Raw genomic sequence first — 17,484 nt, forward strand, 5'->3', positions numbered from 1 at the left:
CCAGTCACAAGACCAGGACTTGATCCATCACCGTTTTTTAGCTCACTGCACCATCCCCGATCAGAACCTGGCTACATGCAAATTAGTCTGTCCCTGGCCCAGTGCATCATGGGAACAGGGCAGACCAAACTACCAAGCCAATTCTTTACTGGAAAGGAAACAAGCTTCCGGGGACCAGTTTCTGGCATTGCAGCCGTCTTCGGCCCGGCTTGCTTGAATCCTGATGGTGCAGTGAGCAAGGGACTCATGTCTGAGCATACCCTTCCACTCCTATAGTGGCCAAAACGATTCAGAAAAGGGGGTGGTGATGGACATAGCATCTGAATTAAGCAGAACACTCACACCCAGTCAAAAGATCAGGGCTTGATCCATCACCGTTTTTTAGCTCACTGCACCATCCCAGTTCAGAACCTGGCTACATGCAAATTAGTCTGTCCCTGGCCCAGTGCATCATGGGAACAGGGCAGACCAAACTACCAAGCCAATTCTTTACTGGAAAGGAAACAAGCTTCCGGGGACCGGTTTCTGGCATTGCAGCCGTCTTCGGCCTGGCTTGCTTGAATCCTGATGGTGCAGTGAGCAAGGGACTCATGTCTGAGCATACCCTTCCACTCCTATAGTGGCCAAAACGAATCAGAAAAGGGGGTGGTGATGGACAGAGCATCTGAATTAAGCAGAACACTCATACCCAGTCAAAAGATCAGGACTTGATCCATCACCGTTTTTTAGCTCACTGCACCATCCCAGTTCAGAACCTGGCTACATGCAAATTAGTCTGTCTCTGGCCCAGTGCATCATGGGAACAGGGCAGACCAAAATACCAAGCCAATTCTTTACTGGAAAGGAAACAAGCTTCCGGGGACCGGTTTCTGGCATTGCAGCCGTCTTCGGCCCGGCTTGCTTGAATCCTGATGGTGCAGTGAGCAAGGGACTTATGTCTCAGCATACCCTTCCACTCCTATAGTGGCCAAAACGATTCAGAAAAGGGGGTGGTGATGGACAGAGCATCTGAATTAAGCAGAACACTCATACCCAGTCAAAAGATCAGGGCTTGATCCATCATCGTTTTTTTGCTCACTGCACCATCCCAGTTCAGAACCTGGCTACATGCAAATTAGTCTGACCCTGGCCCAGTGCATCATGGGAACAGGGCAGACCAAACTACCAAGCCAATTCTTTACTGGAAAGGAAACAAGCTTCCGGGGACCGGTTTCTGGCATTGCAGCCATCTTCGGCCCGGCTTGCTTGAATCCTGATGGTGCAGTGAGCAAGGGACTCATGTCTGAGCATACCCTTTCACTCCTATAGTGGCCAAAACGATTCAGAAAAGGGGGTGGTGATGGACAGAGCATCTGAATTAAGCAGAACACTCATACCCAGTCAAAAGATCAGGGCTTGATCCATCATCGTTTTTTAGCTCACTGCACCATCCCAGTTCAGAACCTGGCTACATGCAAATTAGTCTGTCCCTGGCCCAGTGCATCATGGGAACAGGGCAGACCAAACTACCAAGTAAATTCTTTACTGGAAAGGAAACAAGCTTCCCGGGACCGGTTTCTGGCATTGCAGCCGTCTTCGGCCCGGCTTGCTTGAATCCTGATGGTGCAGTGAACAAGAGACTCATGTCCGAGCATACCCTTTCACTCCTATAGTGGCCAAAACGATTCAGAAAAGGGGGTGGTGATGGACAGAGCATCTGAATTAAGCAGAACACTCATACCCAGTCAAAATATCAGGGCTTGATCCATCACCGTTTTTTAGCTCACTGCACCATCCCAGTTCAGAACCTGGCTACATGCAAATTAGTCTGTCCCTGGCCCAGTGCATCATGGGAACAGGGCAGACCAAACTACCAAGCCAATTCTTTACTGGAAAGGAAACAAGCTTCCGGGGACCGGTTTCTGGCATTGCAGCCGTCTTCGGCCCGGCTTGCTTGAATCCTGATGGTGCAGTGAGCAAGGGACTCATGTCTCAGCATACCCTTCCACTCCTATAGTGGCCCAAACGATTCAGAAAAGGGGGTGGTGATGGACAGAGCATCTGAATTAAGCAGAACACTCATACCCAGTCAAAAGATCAGGGCTTGATCCATCACTGTTTTTAGCTCACTGCACCATCCCAGTTCAGAACCTGGCTACATGCAAATTAGTCTGTCCCTGGCCCAGTGCATCATGGGAACAGGGCAGACCAAACTACCAAGCCAATTCTTTACTGGAAAGGAAACAAGCTAACGGGGACCGGTTTCTGGCATTGCAGCCGTCTTCGGCCCGGCTTGCTTGAATCCTGATGGTGCAGTGAGCAAGGGACTCATGTCTGAGCATACCCTTCCACTCCTATAGTGGCCAAAACGATTCAGAAAAGGGGGTGGTGATGGACAGAGCATCTGAATTAAGCAGAACACTCATACCCAGTCAAAAGATCAGGGCTTGATCCATCACCGTTTTTTAGCTCACTGCACCATCCCAGTTCAGAACCTGGCTACATGCAAATTAGTCTGTCCCTGGCCCAGTGCATCATGGGAACAGGGCAGACCAAACTACCAAGCCAATTCTTTACTGGAAAGGAAACAAGCTTCCGGGGACCGGTTTCTGGCATTGCAGCTGTCTTCGGCCCGGCTTGCTTGAATCCTGATGGTGCAGTGAGCAAGGGACTCATGTCTGAGCATACCCTTCAACTCCTATAGTGGCCAAAACGATTCAGAAAAGGGGGTGGTGATGGACAGAGCATTTGAATTAAGCAGAACACTCATACCCAGTCAAAAGATCAGGGCTTGATCCATCACCGTTTTTTAGCTCACTGCACCATCCCAGTTCAGAACCTGGCTACATGCAAAGTAGTCTGTCCCTGGCCCAGTGCATCATGGGAACAGGGCAGACCAAACTACCAAGCCAATTCTTTACTGGAAAGGAAACAAGCTTCCGGGGACCGGTTTCTGGCATTGCAGCCGTCTTCGGCCCGGCTTGCTTGAATCCTGATGGTGCAGTGAGCAAGGGACTCATGTCTGAGCATACCCTTCCACTCCTATAGTGGCCAAAACGATTCAGAAAAGGGGGTGGTGATGGACAGAGCATCTGAATTAAGCAGAACACTCATACCCAGTCAAAAGATCAGGGCTTGATCCATCACCGGTTTTTTAGCTCACTGCACCATCCCAGTTCAGAACCTGGCTACATGCAAATTAGTCTGTCCCTGGCCCAGTGCATCATGGGAACAGGGCAGACCAAACTACCAAGTCAATTCTTTACTGGAAAGGAAACAAGCTTCCCGGGACTGGTTTCTGGCATTGCAGCCGTCTTCGGCCCGGCTTGCTTGAATCCTGATGGTGCAGTGAACAAGAGACTCATGTCTGAGCATACCCTTCCACTCCTATAGTGGCCAAAACGATTCAGAAAAGGGGGTGGTGATGGACAGAGCATCTGAATTAAGCAGAACACTCATACCCAGTCAAAATGTCAGGGCTTGATCCATCACCGTTTTTTAGCTCACTGCACCATCCCAGTTCAGAACCTGGCTACATGCAAATTAGTCTGTCCCTGACCCAGTGCATCATGGGAACAGGGCAGACCAAACTACCAAGCCAATTCTTTACTGGAAAGGAAACAAGCTTCCGGAGACCGGTTTCTGGCATTGCAGCTGTCTTTGGCCCGGCTTGCTTGAATCCTGATGGTGCAGTGAGCAAGGGACTCATGTCTGAGCATACCCTTCCACTCCTATAGTGGCCAAAACGAATCAGAAAAGGGGGTGGTGACGGACAGAGCATTTGAATTAAGCAGAACACTCATACACAGTCTATAGATCAGGGCTTGATCCATCACCGTTTTTTAGCTCACTGCACCATCCCAGTTCAGAACCTGGCTACATGCAAATTAGTCTGTCCCTGGCCCAGTGCATCAGACTACCAAGCCAATTCTTTACTGGAAAGGAAACAAGCTTCCGGGGACCAGTTTCTGGCATTGCAGCCTTCTTCGGCCCGGCTTGCTTGAATCCTGATGGTGCAGTGAGCAAGGGACTCATGTCTGAGCATACCCTTCCACTCCTATAGTGGCCAAAACGATTCAGAAAAGGGGGTGGTGATGGACATAGCATCTGAATTAAGCAGAACACTCACACCTAGTCAAAAGATCAGGGCTTGATCCATCACCGTTTTTTAGCTCACTGCACCATCCCAGTTCAGAACCTGGCTACATGCAAATTAGTCTGTCCCTGGCCCAGTGCATCATGGGAACAGGGCAGACCAAACTACCAAGCCAATCCTTTACTGGAAAGGAAACAAGCTTCCGGGGACCGGTTTCTGGCATTGCAGCCGTCTTCGGCCTGGCTTGCTTGAATCCTGATGGTGCAGTGAGCAAGGGACTCATGTCTGAGCATACCCTTCCACTCCTATAGTGGCCAAAACGAATCAGAAAAGGGGGTGGTGATGGACAGAGCATCTGAATTAAGCAGAACACTCATACCCAGTCAAAAGATCAGGACTTGATCCATCACTGTTTTTTAGCTCACTGCACCATCCCAGTTCAGAACCTGGCTACATGCAAATTAGTCTGTCTCTGGCCCAGTGCATCATGGGAACAGGGCAGACCAAAATACCAAGCCAATTCTTTACTGGAAAGGAAACAAGCTTCCGGGGACCGGTTTCTGGCATTGCAGCCGTCTTCGGCCCGGCTTGCTTGAATCCTGATGGTGCAGTGAGCAAGGGACTTATGTCTCAGCATACCCTTCCACTCCTATAGTGGCCAAAACGATTCAGAAAAGGGGGTGGTGATGGACAGAGCATCTGAATTAAGCAGAACACTCATACCCAGTCAAAAGATCAGGGCTTGATCCATCACCGTTTTTTTGCTCACTGCACCATCCCAGTTCAGAACCTGGCTACATGCAAATTAGTCTGACCCTGGCCCAGTGCATCATGGGAACAGGGCAGACCAAACTACCAAGCCAATTCTTTACTGGAAAGGAAACAAGCTTCCGGGGACCGGTTTCTGGCATTGCAGCCATCTTCGGCCCGGCTTGCTTGAATCCTGATGGTGCAGTGAGCAAGGGACTCATGTCTGAGCATACCCTTTCACTCCTATAGTTGCCAAAACGATTCAGAAAAGGGGGTGGTGATGGACAGAGCATCTGAATTAAGCAGAACACTCATACCCAGTCAAAAGATCAGGGCTTGATCCATCATCGTTTTTTAGCTCACTGCACCATCCCAGTTCAGAACCTGGCTACATGCAAATTAGTCTGTCCCTGGCCCAGTGCATCATGGGAACAGGGCAGACCAAACTACCAAGTAAATTCTTTACTGGAAAGGAAACAAGCTTCCCGGGACCGGTTTCTGGCATTGCAGCCGTCTTCGGCCCGGCTTGCTTGAATCCTGATGGTGCAGTGAACAAGAGACTCATGTCCGAGCATACCCTTTCACTCCTATAGTGGCCAAAACGATTCAGAAAAGGGGGTGGTGATGGACAGAGCATCTGAATTAAGCAGAACACTCATACCCAGTCAAAATATCAGGGCTTGATCCATCACCGTTTTTTAGCTCACTGCACCATCCCAGTTCAGAACCTGGCTACATGCAAATTAGTCTGTCCCTGGCCCAGTGCATCATGGGAACAGGGCAGACCAAACTACCAAGCCAATTCTTTACTGGAAAGGAAACAAGCTTCCGGGGACCGGTTTCTGGCATTGCAGCCGTCTTCGGCCCGGCTTGCTTGAATCCTGATGGTGCAGTGAGCAAGGGACTCATGTCTCAGCATACCCTTCCACTCCTATAGTGGCCAAAACGATTCAGAAAAGGGGGTGGTGATGGACAGAGCATCTGAATTAAGCAGAACACTCATACCCAGTCAAAAGATCAGGGCTTGATCCATCACTGTTTTTAGCTCACTGCACCATCCCAGTTCAGAACCTGGCTACATGCAAATTAGTCTGTCCCTGGCCCAGTGCATCATGGGAACAGGGCAGACCAAACTACCAAGCCAATTCTTTACTGGAAAGGAAACAAGCTAACGGGGACCGGTTTCTGGCATTGCAGCCGTCTTCGGCCCGGCTTGCTTGAATCCTGATGGTGCAGTGAGCAAGGGACTCATGTCTGAGCATACCCTTCCACTCCTATAGTGGCCAAAACGATTCAGAAAAGGGGGTGGTGATGGACAGAGCATCTGAATTAAGCAGAACACTCATACCCAGTCAAAAGATCAGGGCTTGATCCATCACCGTTTTTTAGCTCACTGCACCATCCCAGTTCAGAACCTGGCTACATGCAAATTAGTCTGTCCCTGGCCCAGTGCATCATGGGAACAGGGCAGACCAAACTACCAAGCCAATTCTTTACTGGAAAGGAAACAAGCTTCCGGGGACCGGTTTCTGGCATTGCAGCTGTCTTCGGCCCGGCTTGCTTGAATCCTGATGGTGCAGTGAGCAAGGGACTCATGTCTGAGCATACCCTTCAACTCCTATAGTGGCCAAAACGATTCAGAAAAGGGGGTGGTGATGGACAGAGCATTTGAATTAAGCAGAACACTCATACCCAGTCAAAAGATCAGGGCTTGATCCATCACCGTTTTTTAGCTCACTGCACCATCCCAGTTCAGAACCTGGCTACATGCAAAGTAGTCTGTCCCTGGCCCAGTGCATCATGGGAACAGGGCAGACCAAACTACCAAGCCAATTCTTTACTGGAAAGGAAACAAGCTTCCGGGGACCGGTTTCTGGCATTGCAGCCGTCTTCGGCCCGGCTTGCTTGAATCCTGATGGTGCAGTGAGCAAGGGACTCATGTCTGAGCATACCCTTCCACTCCTATAGTGGCCAAAACGATTCAGAAAAGAGGGTGGTGATGGACAGAGCATCTGAATTAAGCAGAACACTCATACCCAGTCAAAAGATCAGGGCTTGATCCATCACCGGTTTTTTAGCTCACTGCACCATCCCAGTTCAGAACCTGGCTACATGCAAATTAGTCTGTCCCTGGCCCAGTGCATCATGGGAACAGGGCAGACCAAACTACCAAGTCAATTCTTTACTGGAAAGGAAACAAGCTTCCCGGGACTGGTTTCTGGCATTGCAGCCGTCTTCGGCCCGGCTTGCTTGAATCCTGATGGTGCAGTGAACAAGAGACTCATGTCTGAGCATACCCTTCCACTCCTATAGTGGCCAAAACGATTCAGAAAAGGGGGTGGTGATGGACAGAGCATCTGAATTAAGCAGAACACTCATACCCAGTCAAAATGTCAGGGCTTGATCCATCACCGTTTTTTAGCTCACTGCACCATCCCAGTTCAGAACCTGGCTACATGCAAATTAGTCTGTCCCTGACCCAGTGCATCATGGGAACAGGGCAGACCAAACTACCAAGCCAATTCTTTACTGGAAAGGAAACAAGCTTCCGGAGACCGGTTTCTGGCATTGCAGCTGTCTTTGGCCCGGCTTGCTTGAATCCTGATGGTGCAGTGAGCAAGGGACTCATGTCTGAGCATACCCTTCCACTCCTATAGTGGCCAAAACGAATCAGAAAAGGGGGTGGTGACGGACAGAGCATTTGAATTAAGCAGAACACTCATACCCAGTCAAAAGATCAGGGCTTGATCCATCACCGTTTTTTAGCTCACTGCACCATCCCAGTTCAGAACCTGGCTACATGCAAATTAGTCTGTCCCTGGCCCAGTGCATCAGACTACCAAGCCAATTCTTTACTGGAAAGGAAACAAGCTTCCGGGGACCGGTTTCTGGCATTGCAGCCGTCTTCGGCCCGGCTTGCTTGAATCCTATGGTGCAGTGAGCAAGGGACTCATGTCTGAGCATACCCTTCCACTCCTATAGTGGCCAAAACGATTCAGAGAAGGGGGTGGTGATGGACAGAGCATCTGAATTAAGCAGAACACTCATACCCAGTCAAAAGATCAGGGCTTGATCCATCACCGTTTTTTAGCTCACTGCACCATCCCAGTTCAGAACCTGGCTACATGCAAATTAGTCTGTCCCTGGCCCAGTGCATCATGGGAACAGGGCAGACCAAACTACCAAGCCAATTCTTTACTGGAAAGGAAACAGGCTTCCGGGGACCGGTTTCTGGCATTGCAGCCGTCTTCGGCCTGGCTTGCTTGAATCCTGATGGTGCAGTGAGCAAGGGACTCATGTCTGAGCATACCCTTCCACTCCTATAATGGCCAAAACGAATCAGAAAAGGGGGTGGTGATGGACAGAGCATCTGAATTAAGCAGAACACTCATACCCAGTCAAAAGATCAGGGCTTGATCCATCACCGTTTTTTAGCTCACTGCACCATCCCAGTTCAGAACCTGGCTACATGCAAATTAGTCTGTCCCTGGCCCAGTGCATCATGGGAACAGGGCAGACCAAACTACCAAGCCAATTCTTTACTGGAAAGGAAACAAGCTTCCGGGGACTGGTTTCTGGCATTGCAGCCGTCTTCGGCCCGGCTTGCTTGAATCCTGATGGTGCAGTGAGCAAGGGACTCATGTCTCAGCATACCCTTCCACTCCTATAGTGGCCAAAACGATTCAGAAAAGGGGGTGGTGATGGACAGAGCATCTGAATTAAGCAGAACACTCATACCCAGTCAAAAGATCAGGGCTTGATCCATCACCGTTTTTTAGCTCACTGCACCATCCCAGTTCAGAACCTGGCTACATGCAAATTAGTCTGTCCCTGGCCCAGTGCATCATGGGAACAGGGCAGACCAAACTACCAAGCCAATTCTTTACTGGAAAGGAAACAAGCTTCCGGGGACCGGTTTCTGGCATTGCAGCCGTCTTCGGCCCGGCTTGCTTGAATCCTGATGGTGCAGTGAGCAAGGGACTCATGTCTGAGCATACCCTTCCACTCCTATAGTGGCCAAAACGATTCAGAAAAGGGGGTGGTGATGGACAGAGCATCTGAATTAAGCAGAACACTCATACCCAGTCAAAAGATCAGGGCTTGATCCATCACCGTTTTTTAGCTCACTGCACCATCCCAGTTCAGAACCTGGCTACATGCAAATTAGTCTGTCCCTGGCCCAGTGCATCATGGGAACAGGGCAGACCAAACTACCAAGTCAATTCTTTACTGGAAAGGAAACAAGCTTCCGGGGACCGGTTTCTGGCATTGCAGCCATCTTCGGCCCGGCTTGCTTGAATCCTGATGGTGCAGTGAGCAAGAGACTCATGTCTGAGCATACCCTTCCACTCCTATAGTGGCCAAAACGATTAAGAAAAGGGGGTGGTGATGGACAGAGCATCTGAATTAAGCAGAACACTCATACCCAGTCAAAATATCAGGGCTTGATCCATCACCGTTTTTTAGCTCACTGCACCATCCCAGTTCAGAACCTGGCTACATGCAAATTAGTCTGTCCCTGGCCCAGTGCATCATGGGAACAGGGCAGACCAAACTACCAAGCCAATTCTTTACTGGAAAGGAAACAAGCTTCCGGGGACCGGTTTCTGGCATTGCAGCTGTCTTCGGCCCGGCTTGCTTGAATCCTGATGGTGCAGTGAGCAAGGGACTCATGTCTGAGCATACCCTTCAACTCCTATAGTGGCCAAAACGATTCAGAAAAGGGGGTGGTGATGGACAGAGCATTTGAATTAAGCAGAACACTCATACCCAGTCAAAAGATCAGGGCTTGATCCATCCCCGTTTTTTAGCTCACTGCACCATCCCAGTTCAGAACCTGGCTACATGCAAATTAGACTGTCCCTGGCCCAGTGCATTAGACTACCAAGCTACCAAGCCAATTCTTTACTGGAAAGGAAACAAACTTCCGGGGACCGGTTTCTGGCATTGCAGCCGTCTTCGGCCCGGCTTGCTTGAATCCTGATGGTGCAGTGAGCAAGGGACTCATGTCTGAGCATACCCTTCCACTCCTATAGTGGCCAAAACGATTCAGAAAAAGGGGTGGTGATGGACAGAGCATCTGAATTAAGCAGAACACTCATACCCAGTCAAAAGATCAGGGCATGATCCATCACCGCTTTTTAGCTCACTGCACCATCCCAGTTCAGAACCTGGCTACATGCAAATTAGTCTGTCCCTGGCCCAGTGCATCATGGGAACAGGGCAGACCAAACTACCAAGCCAATTCTTTACTGGAAAGGAAACAAGCTTCCGGGGACCGGTTTCTGGCATTGCAGCCGTCTTCGGCCCGGCTTGCTTGAATCCTGATGGTGCAGTGAGAAAGGAACTCATGTCTGAGCATACCCTTCCACTCCTATTGTGGCCAAAACGATTCAGAAAAGGGGGTGGTGATGGACAGAGCATCTGAATTAAGCAGAACACTCATACCCAGTCACAAGACCAGGGCTTGATCCATCACCGTTTTTTAGCTCACTGCACCATCCCCGTTCAGAACCTGGCTACATGCAAATTAGTCTGTCCCTGGCCCAGTGCATCATGGGAACAGGGCAGACCAAACTACCAAGCCAATTCTTTACTGGAAAGGAAACAAGCTTCCGGGGACCAGTTTCTGGCATTGCAGCCGTCTTCGGCCCGGCTTGCTTGAATCCTGATGGTGCAGTGAGCAAGGGACTCATGTCTGAGCATACCCTTCCACTCCTATAGTGGCCAAAACGATTCAGAAAAGGGGGTGGTGATGGACATAGCATCTGAATTAAGCAGAACACTCACACCCAGTCAAAAGATCAGGGCTTGATCCATCACCGTTTTTTAGCTCACTGCACCATCCCAGTTCAGAACCTGGCTACATGCAAATTAGTCTGTCCCTGGCCCAGTGCATCATGGGAACAGGGCAGACCAAACTACCAAGCCAATTCTTTACTGGAAAGGAAACAAGCTTCCGGGGACCGGTTTCTGGCATTGCAGCCGTCTTCGGCCTGGCTTGCTTGAATCCTGATGGTGCAGTTAGCAAGGGACTCATGTCTGAGCATACCCTTCCACTCCTATAGTGGCCAAAACGAATCAGAAAAGGGGGTGGTGATGTACAGAGCATCTGAATTAAGCAAAACACTCATACCCAGTCAAAAGATCAGGGCTTGATCCATCACCGTTTTTTAGCTCACTGCACCATCCCAGTTCAGAACCTGGCTACATGCAAATTAGTCTGTCCCTGGCCCAGTGCATCATGGGAACAGGGCAGACCAAACTACCAAGCCAATCCTTTACTGGAAAGGAAACAAGCTTCCGGGGACCGGTTTCTGGCATTGCAGCCGTCTTCGGCCCGGCTTGCTTGAATCCTGATGGTGCAGTGAGCAAGGGACTCATGTCTGAGCATACCCTTTCACTCCTATAGTGGCCAAAACGATTCAGAAAAGGGGGTGGTGATGGACAGAGCATCTGAATTAAGCAGAACACTCATACCCAGTCAAAAGATCAGGGCTTGATCCATCACCGTTTTTTAGCTCACTGCACCATCCCAGTTCAGAAACTGGCTACATGCAAATTAGTCTGTCCCTGGCCCAGTGCATCATGGGAACAGGGCAGACCAAACTACCAAGTCAATTCTTTACTGGAAAGGAAACAAGCTTCCGGGGACCGGTTTCTGGCATTGCAGTCGTCTTCGGCCCGGCTTGCTTGAATCCTGATGGTGCAGTGAGCAAGAGACTCATGTCTGAGCATACCCTTCCACTCCTATAGTGGCCAAAACGATTCAGAAAAGGGGGTGGTGATGGACAGAGCATCTGAATTAAGCAGAACACTCATACCCAGTCAAAATATCAGGGTTTGATCCATCACCGTTTTTTAGCTCACTGCACCATCCCAGTTCAGAACCTGGCTACATGCAAATTAGTCTGTCCCTGGCCCAGTGCATCATGGGAACAGGGCAGACCAAACTACCAAGCCAATTCTTTACTGGAAAGGAAACAAGCTTCCGGGGACCGGTTTCTGGCATTGCAGCTATCTTCGGCCCGGCTTGCTTGAATCCTGATGGTGCAGTGAGCAAGGGACTCATGTCTGAGCATACCCTTCAACTCCTATAGTGGCCAAAACGATTCAGAAAAGGGGGTGGTGATGGACAGAGCATTTGAATTAAGCAGAACACTCATACCCAGTCAAAAGATCAGGGCTTGATCCATCACCGTTTTTTAGCTCACTGCACCATCCCAGTTCAGAACCTGGCTACATGCAAATTAGTCTGTCCCTGACCCAGTGCATCATGGGAACAGGGCAGACCAAACTACCAAGCCAATTCTTTACTGGAAAGGAAACAAGCTTCCGGAGACCGGTTTCTGGCATTGCAGCTGTCTTTGGCCCGGCTTGCTTGAATCCTGATGGTGCAGTGAGCAAGGGACTCATGTCTGAGCATACCCTTCCACTCCTATAGTGGCCAAAACGAATCAGAAAAGGGGGTGGTGACGGACAGAGCATTTGAATTAAGCAGAACACTCATACCCAGTCAAAAGATCAGGGCTTGATCCATCACCGTTTTTTAGCTCACTGCACCATCCCAGTTCAGAACCTGGCTACATGCAAATTAGTCTGTCCCTGGCCCAGTGCATCAGACTACCAAGCTACCAAGCCAATTCTTTACTGGAAAGGAAACAAGCTTCCGGGGACCGGTTTCTGGCATTGCAGCCGTCTTCGGCCCGGCTTGCTTGAATCCTATGGTGCAGTGAGCAAGGGACTCATGTCTGAGCATACCCTTCCACTCCTATAGTGGCCAAAACGATTCAGAGAAGGGGGTGGTGATGGACAGAGCATCTGAATTAAGCAGAACACTCATACCCAGTCAAAAGATCAGGGCTTGATCCATCACCGTTTTTTAGCTCACTGCACCATCCCAGTTCAGAACCTGGCTACATGCAAATTAGTCTGTCCCTGGCCCAGTGCATCATGGGAACAGGGCAGACCAAACTACCAAGCCAATTCTTTACTGGAAAGGAAACAGGCTTCCGGGGACCGGTTTCTGGCATTGCAGCCGTCTTCGGCCTGGCTTGCTTGAATCCTGATGGTGCAGTGAACAAGAGACTCATGTCTGAGCATACCCTTCCACTCCTATAGTGGCCAAAACGATTCAGAAAAGGGGGTGGTGATGGACAGAGCATCTGAATTAAGCAGAACACTCATACCCAGTCAAAATGTCAGGGCTTGATCCATCACCGTTTTTTAGCTCACTGCACCATCCCAGTTCAGAACCTGGCTACATGCAAATTAGTCTGTCCCTGACCCAGTGCATCATGGGAACAGGGCAGACCAAACTACCAAGCCAATTCTTTACTGGAAAGGAAACAAGCTTCCGGAGACCGGTTTCTGGCATTGCAGCTGTCTTTGGCCCGGCTTGCTTGAATCCTGATGGTGCAGTGAGCAAGGGACTCATGTCTGAGCATACCCTTCCACTCCTATAGTGGCCAAAACGAATCAGAAAAGGGGGTGGTGACGGACAGAGCATTTGAATTAAGCAGAACACTCATACCCAGTCAAAAGATCAGGGCTTGATCCATCACCGTTTTTTAGCTCACTGCACCATCCCAGTTCAGAACCTGGCTACATGCAAATTAGTCTGTCCCTGGCCCAGTGCATCAGACTACCAAGCCAATTCTTTACTGGAAAGGAAACAAGCTTCCGGGGACCGGTTTCTGGCATTGCAGCCGTCTTCGGCCCGGCTTGCTTGAATCCTATGGTGCAGTGAGCAAGGGACTCATGTCTGAGCATACCCTTCCACTCCTATAGTGGCCAAAACGATTCAGAGAAGGGGGTGGTGATGGACAGAGCATCTGAATTAAGCAGAACACTCATACCCAGTCAAAAGATCAGGGCTTGATCCATCACCGTTTTTTAGCTCACTGCACCATCCCAGTTCAGAACCTGGCTACATGCAAATTAGTCTGTCCCTGGCCCAGTGCATCATGGGAACAGGGCAGACCAAACTACCAATCCAATTCTTTACTGGAAAGGAAACAGGCTTCCGGGGACCGGTTTCTGGCATTGCAGCCGTCTTCGGCCTGGCTTGCTTGAATCCTGATGGTGCAGTGAGCAAGGGACTCATGTCTGAGCATACCCTTCCACTCCTATAATGGCCAAAACGAATCAGAAAAGGGGGTGGTGATGGACAGAGCATCTGAATTAAGCAGAACACTCATACCCAGTCAAAAGATCAGGGCTTGATCCATCACCGTTTTTTAGCTCACTGCACCATCCCAGTTCAGAACCTGGCTACATGCAAATTAGTCTGTCCCTGGCCCAGTGCATCATGGGAACAGGGCAGACCAAACTACCAAGCCAATTCTTTACTGGAAAGGAAACAAGCTTCCGGGGACTGGTTTCTGGCATTGCAGCCGTCTTCGGCCCGGCTTGCTTGAATCCTGATGGTGCAGTGAGCAAGGGACTCATGTCTCAGCATACCCTTCCACTCCTATAGTGGCCAAAACGATTCAGAAAAGGGGGTGGTGATGGACAGAGCATCTGAATTAAGCAGAACACTCATACCCAGTCAAAAGATCAGGGCTTGATCCATCACCGTTTTTTAGCTCACTGCACCATCCCAGTTCAGAACCTGGCTACATGCAAATTAGTCTGTCCCTGGCCCAGTGCATCATGGGAACAGGGCAGACCAAACTACCAAGCCAATTCTTTACTGGAAAGGAAACAAGCTTCCGGGGACCGGTTTCTGGCATTGCAGCCGTCTTCGGCCCGGCTTGCTTGAATCCTGATGGTGCAGTGAGCAAGGGACTCATGTCTGAGCATACCCTTCCACTCCTATAGTGGCCAAAACGATTCAGAAAAGGGGGTGGTGATGGACAGAGCATCTGAATTAAGCAGAACACTCATACCCAGTCAAAAGATCAGGGCTTGATCCATCACCGTTTTTTAGCTCACTGCACCATCCCAGTTCAGAACCTGGCTACATGCAAATTAGTCTGTCCCTGGCCCAGTGCATCATGGGAACAGGGCAGACTAAACTACCAAGTCAATTCTTTACTGGAAAGGAAACAAGCTTCCGGGGACCGGTTTCTGGCATTGCAGCCATCTTCGGCCCGGCTTGCTTGAATCCTGATGGTGCAGTGAGCAAGAGACTCATGTCTGAGCATACCCTTCCACTCCTATAGTGGCCAAAACGATTAAGAAAAGGGGGTGGTGATGGACAGAGCATCTGAATTAAGCAGAACACTCATACCCAGTCAAAATAGCAGGGCTTGATCCATCACCGTTTTTTTAGCTCACTGCACCATCCCAGTTCAGAACCTGGCTACATGCAAATTAGTCTGTCCCTGGCCCAGTGCATCATGGGAACAGGGCAGACCAAACTACCAAGCCAATTCTTTACTGGAAAGGAAACAAGCTTCCGGGGACCGGTTTCTGGCATTGCAGCTGTCTTCGGCCCGGCTTGCTTGAATCCTGATGGTGCAGTGAGCAAGGGACTCATGTCTGAGCATACCCTTCAACTCCTATAGTGGCCAAAACGATTCAGAAAAGGGGGTGGTGATGGACAGAGCATTTGAATTAAGCAGAACACTCATACCCAGTCACAAGACCAGGGCTTGATCCATCACCGTTTTTTAGCTCACTGCACCATCCCCGTTCAGAACCTGGCTACATGCAAATTAGTCTGTCCCTGGCCCAGTGCATCATGGGAACAGGGCAGACCAAACTACCAAGCCAATTCTTTACTGGAAAGGAAACAAGCTTCCGGGGACCAGTTTCTGGCATTGCAGCCGTCTTCGGCCCGGCTTGCTTGAATCCTGATGGTGCAGTGAGCAAGGGACTCATGTCTGAGCATACCCTTCCACTCCTATAGTGGCCAAAACGATTCAGAAAAGGGGGTGGTGATGGACATAGCATCTGAATTAAGCAGAACACTCACACCCAGTCAAAAGATCAGGGCTTGATCCATCACCGTTTTTTAGCTCACTGCACCATCCCAGTTCAGAACCTGGCTACATGCAAATTAGTCTGTCCCTGGCCCAGTGCATCATGGGAACAGGGCAGACCAAACTACCAAGCCAATTCTTTACTGGAAAGGAAACAAGCTTCCGGGGACCGGTTTCTGGCATTGCAGCCGTCTTCGGCCTGGCTTGCTTGAATCCTGATGGTGCAGTTAGCAAGGGACTCATGTCTGAGCATACCCTTCCACTCCTATAGTGGCCAAAACGAATCAGAAAAGGGGGTGGTGATGGACAGAGCATCTGAATTAAGCAAAACACTCATACCCAGTCAAAAGATCAGGGCTTGATCCATCACCGTTTTTTAGCTCACTGCACCATCCCAGTTCAGAACCTGGCTACATGCAAATTAGTCTGTCCCTGGCCCAGTGCATCATGGGAACAGGGCAGACCAAACTACCAAGCCAATCCTTTACTGGAAAGGAAACAAGCTTCCGGGGACCGGTTTCTGGCATTGCAGCCGTCTTCGGCCCGGCTTGCTTGAATCCTGATGGTGCAGTGAGCAAGGGACTCATGTCTGAGCATACCCTTTCACTCCTATAGTGGCCAAAACGATTCAGAAAAGGGGGTGGTGATGGACAGAGCATCTGAATTAAGCAGAACACTCATACCCAGTCAAAAGATCAGGGCTTGATCCATCACCGTTTTTTAGCTCACTGCACCATCCCAGTTCAGAACCTGGCTACATGCAAATTAGTCTGTCCCTGGCCCAGTGCATCATGGGAACAGGGCAGACCAAACTACCAAGTCAATTCTTTACTGGAAAGGAAACAAGCTTCCGGGGACCGGTTTCTGGCATTGCAGTCGTCTTCAGCCCGGCTTGCTTGAATCCTGATGGTGCAGTGAGCAAGAGACTCATGTCTGAGCATACCCTTCCACTCCTATAGTGGCCAAAACGAATCAGAAAAGGGGGTGGTGATGGACAGAGCATCTGAATTAAGCAGAACACTCATACCCAGTCAAAATATCAGGGCTTGATCCATCACCGTTTTTTAGCTCACTGCACCATCCCAGTTCAGAACCTGGCTACATGCAAATTAGTCTGTCCCTGGCCCAGTGCATCATGGGAACAGGGCAGACCAAACTACCAAGCCAATTCTTTACTGGAAAGGAAACAAGCTTCCGGGGACCGGTTTCTGGCATTGCAGCTATCTTCGGCCCGGCTTGCTTGAATCCTGATGGTGCAGTGAGCAAGGGACTCATGTCTGAGCATACCCTTCAACTCCTATAGTGGCCAAAACGATTCAGAAAAGGGGGTGGTGATGGACAGAGCATTTGAATTAAGCAGAACACTCATACCCAGTCAAAAGATCAGGGCTTGATCCATCACCGTTTTTTAGCTCACTGCACCATCCCAGTTCAGAACCTGGCTACATGCAAATTAGTCTGTCCCTGACCCAGTGCATCATGGGAACAGGGCAGCCCAAACTACCAAGCCAATTCTTTACTGGAAAGGAAACAAGCTTCCGGAGACCGGTTTCTGGCATTGCAGCTGTCTTTGGCCCGGCTTGCTTGAATCCTGATGGTGCAGTGAGCAAGGGACTCATGTCTGAGCATACCCTTCCACTCCTATAGTGGCCAAAACGAATCAGAAAAGGGGGTGGTGACGGACAGAGCATTTGAATTAAGCAGAACACTCATACCCAGTCAAAAGATCAG

General features: G+C 49.9%; 1 long non-coding RNA gene across 1 annotated transcript in view; it reads left to right on the forward strand.

Annotated features, from left to right (window-relative positions):
* LOC144799882 (uncharacterized) overlaps positions 1-17,484 on the forward strand; it is a 181,948-nt gene that overhangs the window by 85,547 nt on the left and 78,917 nt on the right. The window lies entirely within an intron of this gene.

The sequence above is a fragment of the Lissotriton helveticus genome, chromosome 1_2 (genome assembly GCF_964261635.1).
Source record: "Lissotriton helveticus chromosome 1_2, aLisHel1.1, whole genome shotgun sequence".
NCBI classification, from domain to species: domain Eukaryota; kingdom Metazoa; phylum Chordata; class Amphibia; order Caudata; family Salamandridae; genus Lissotriton; species Lissotriton helveticus.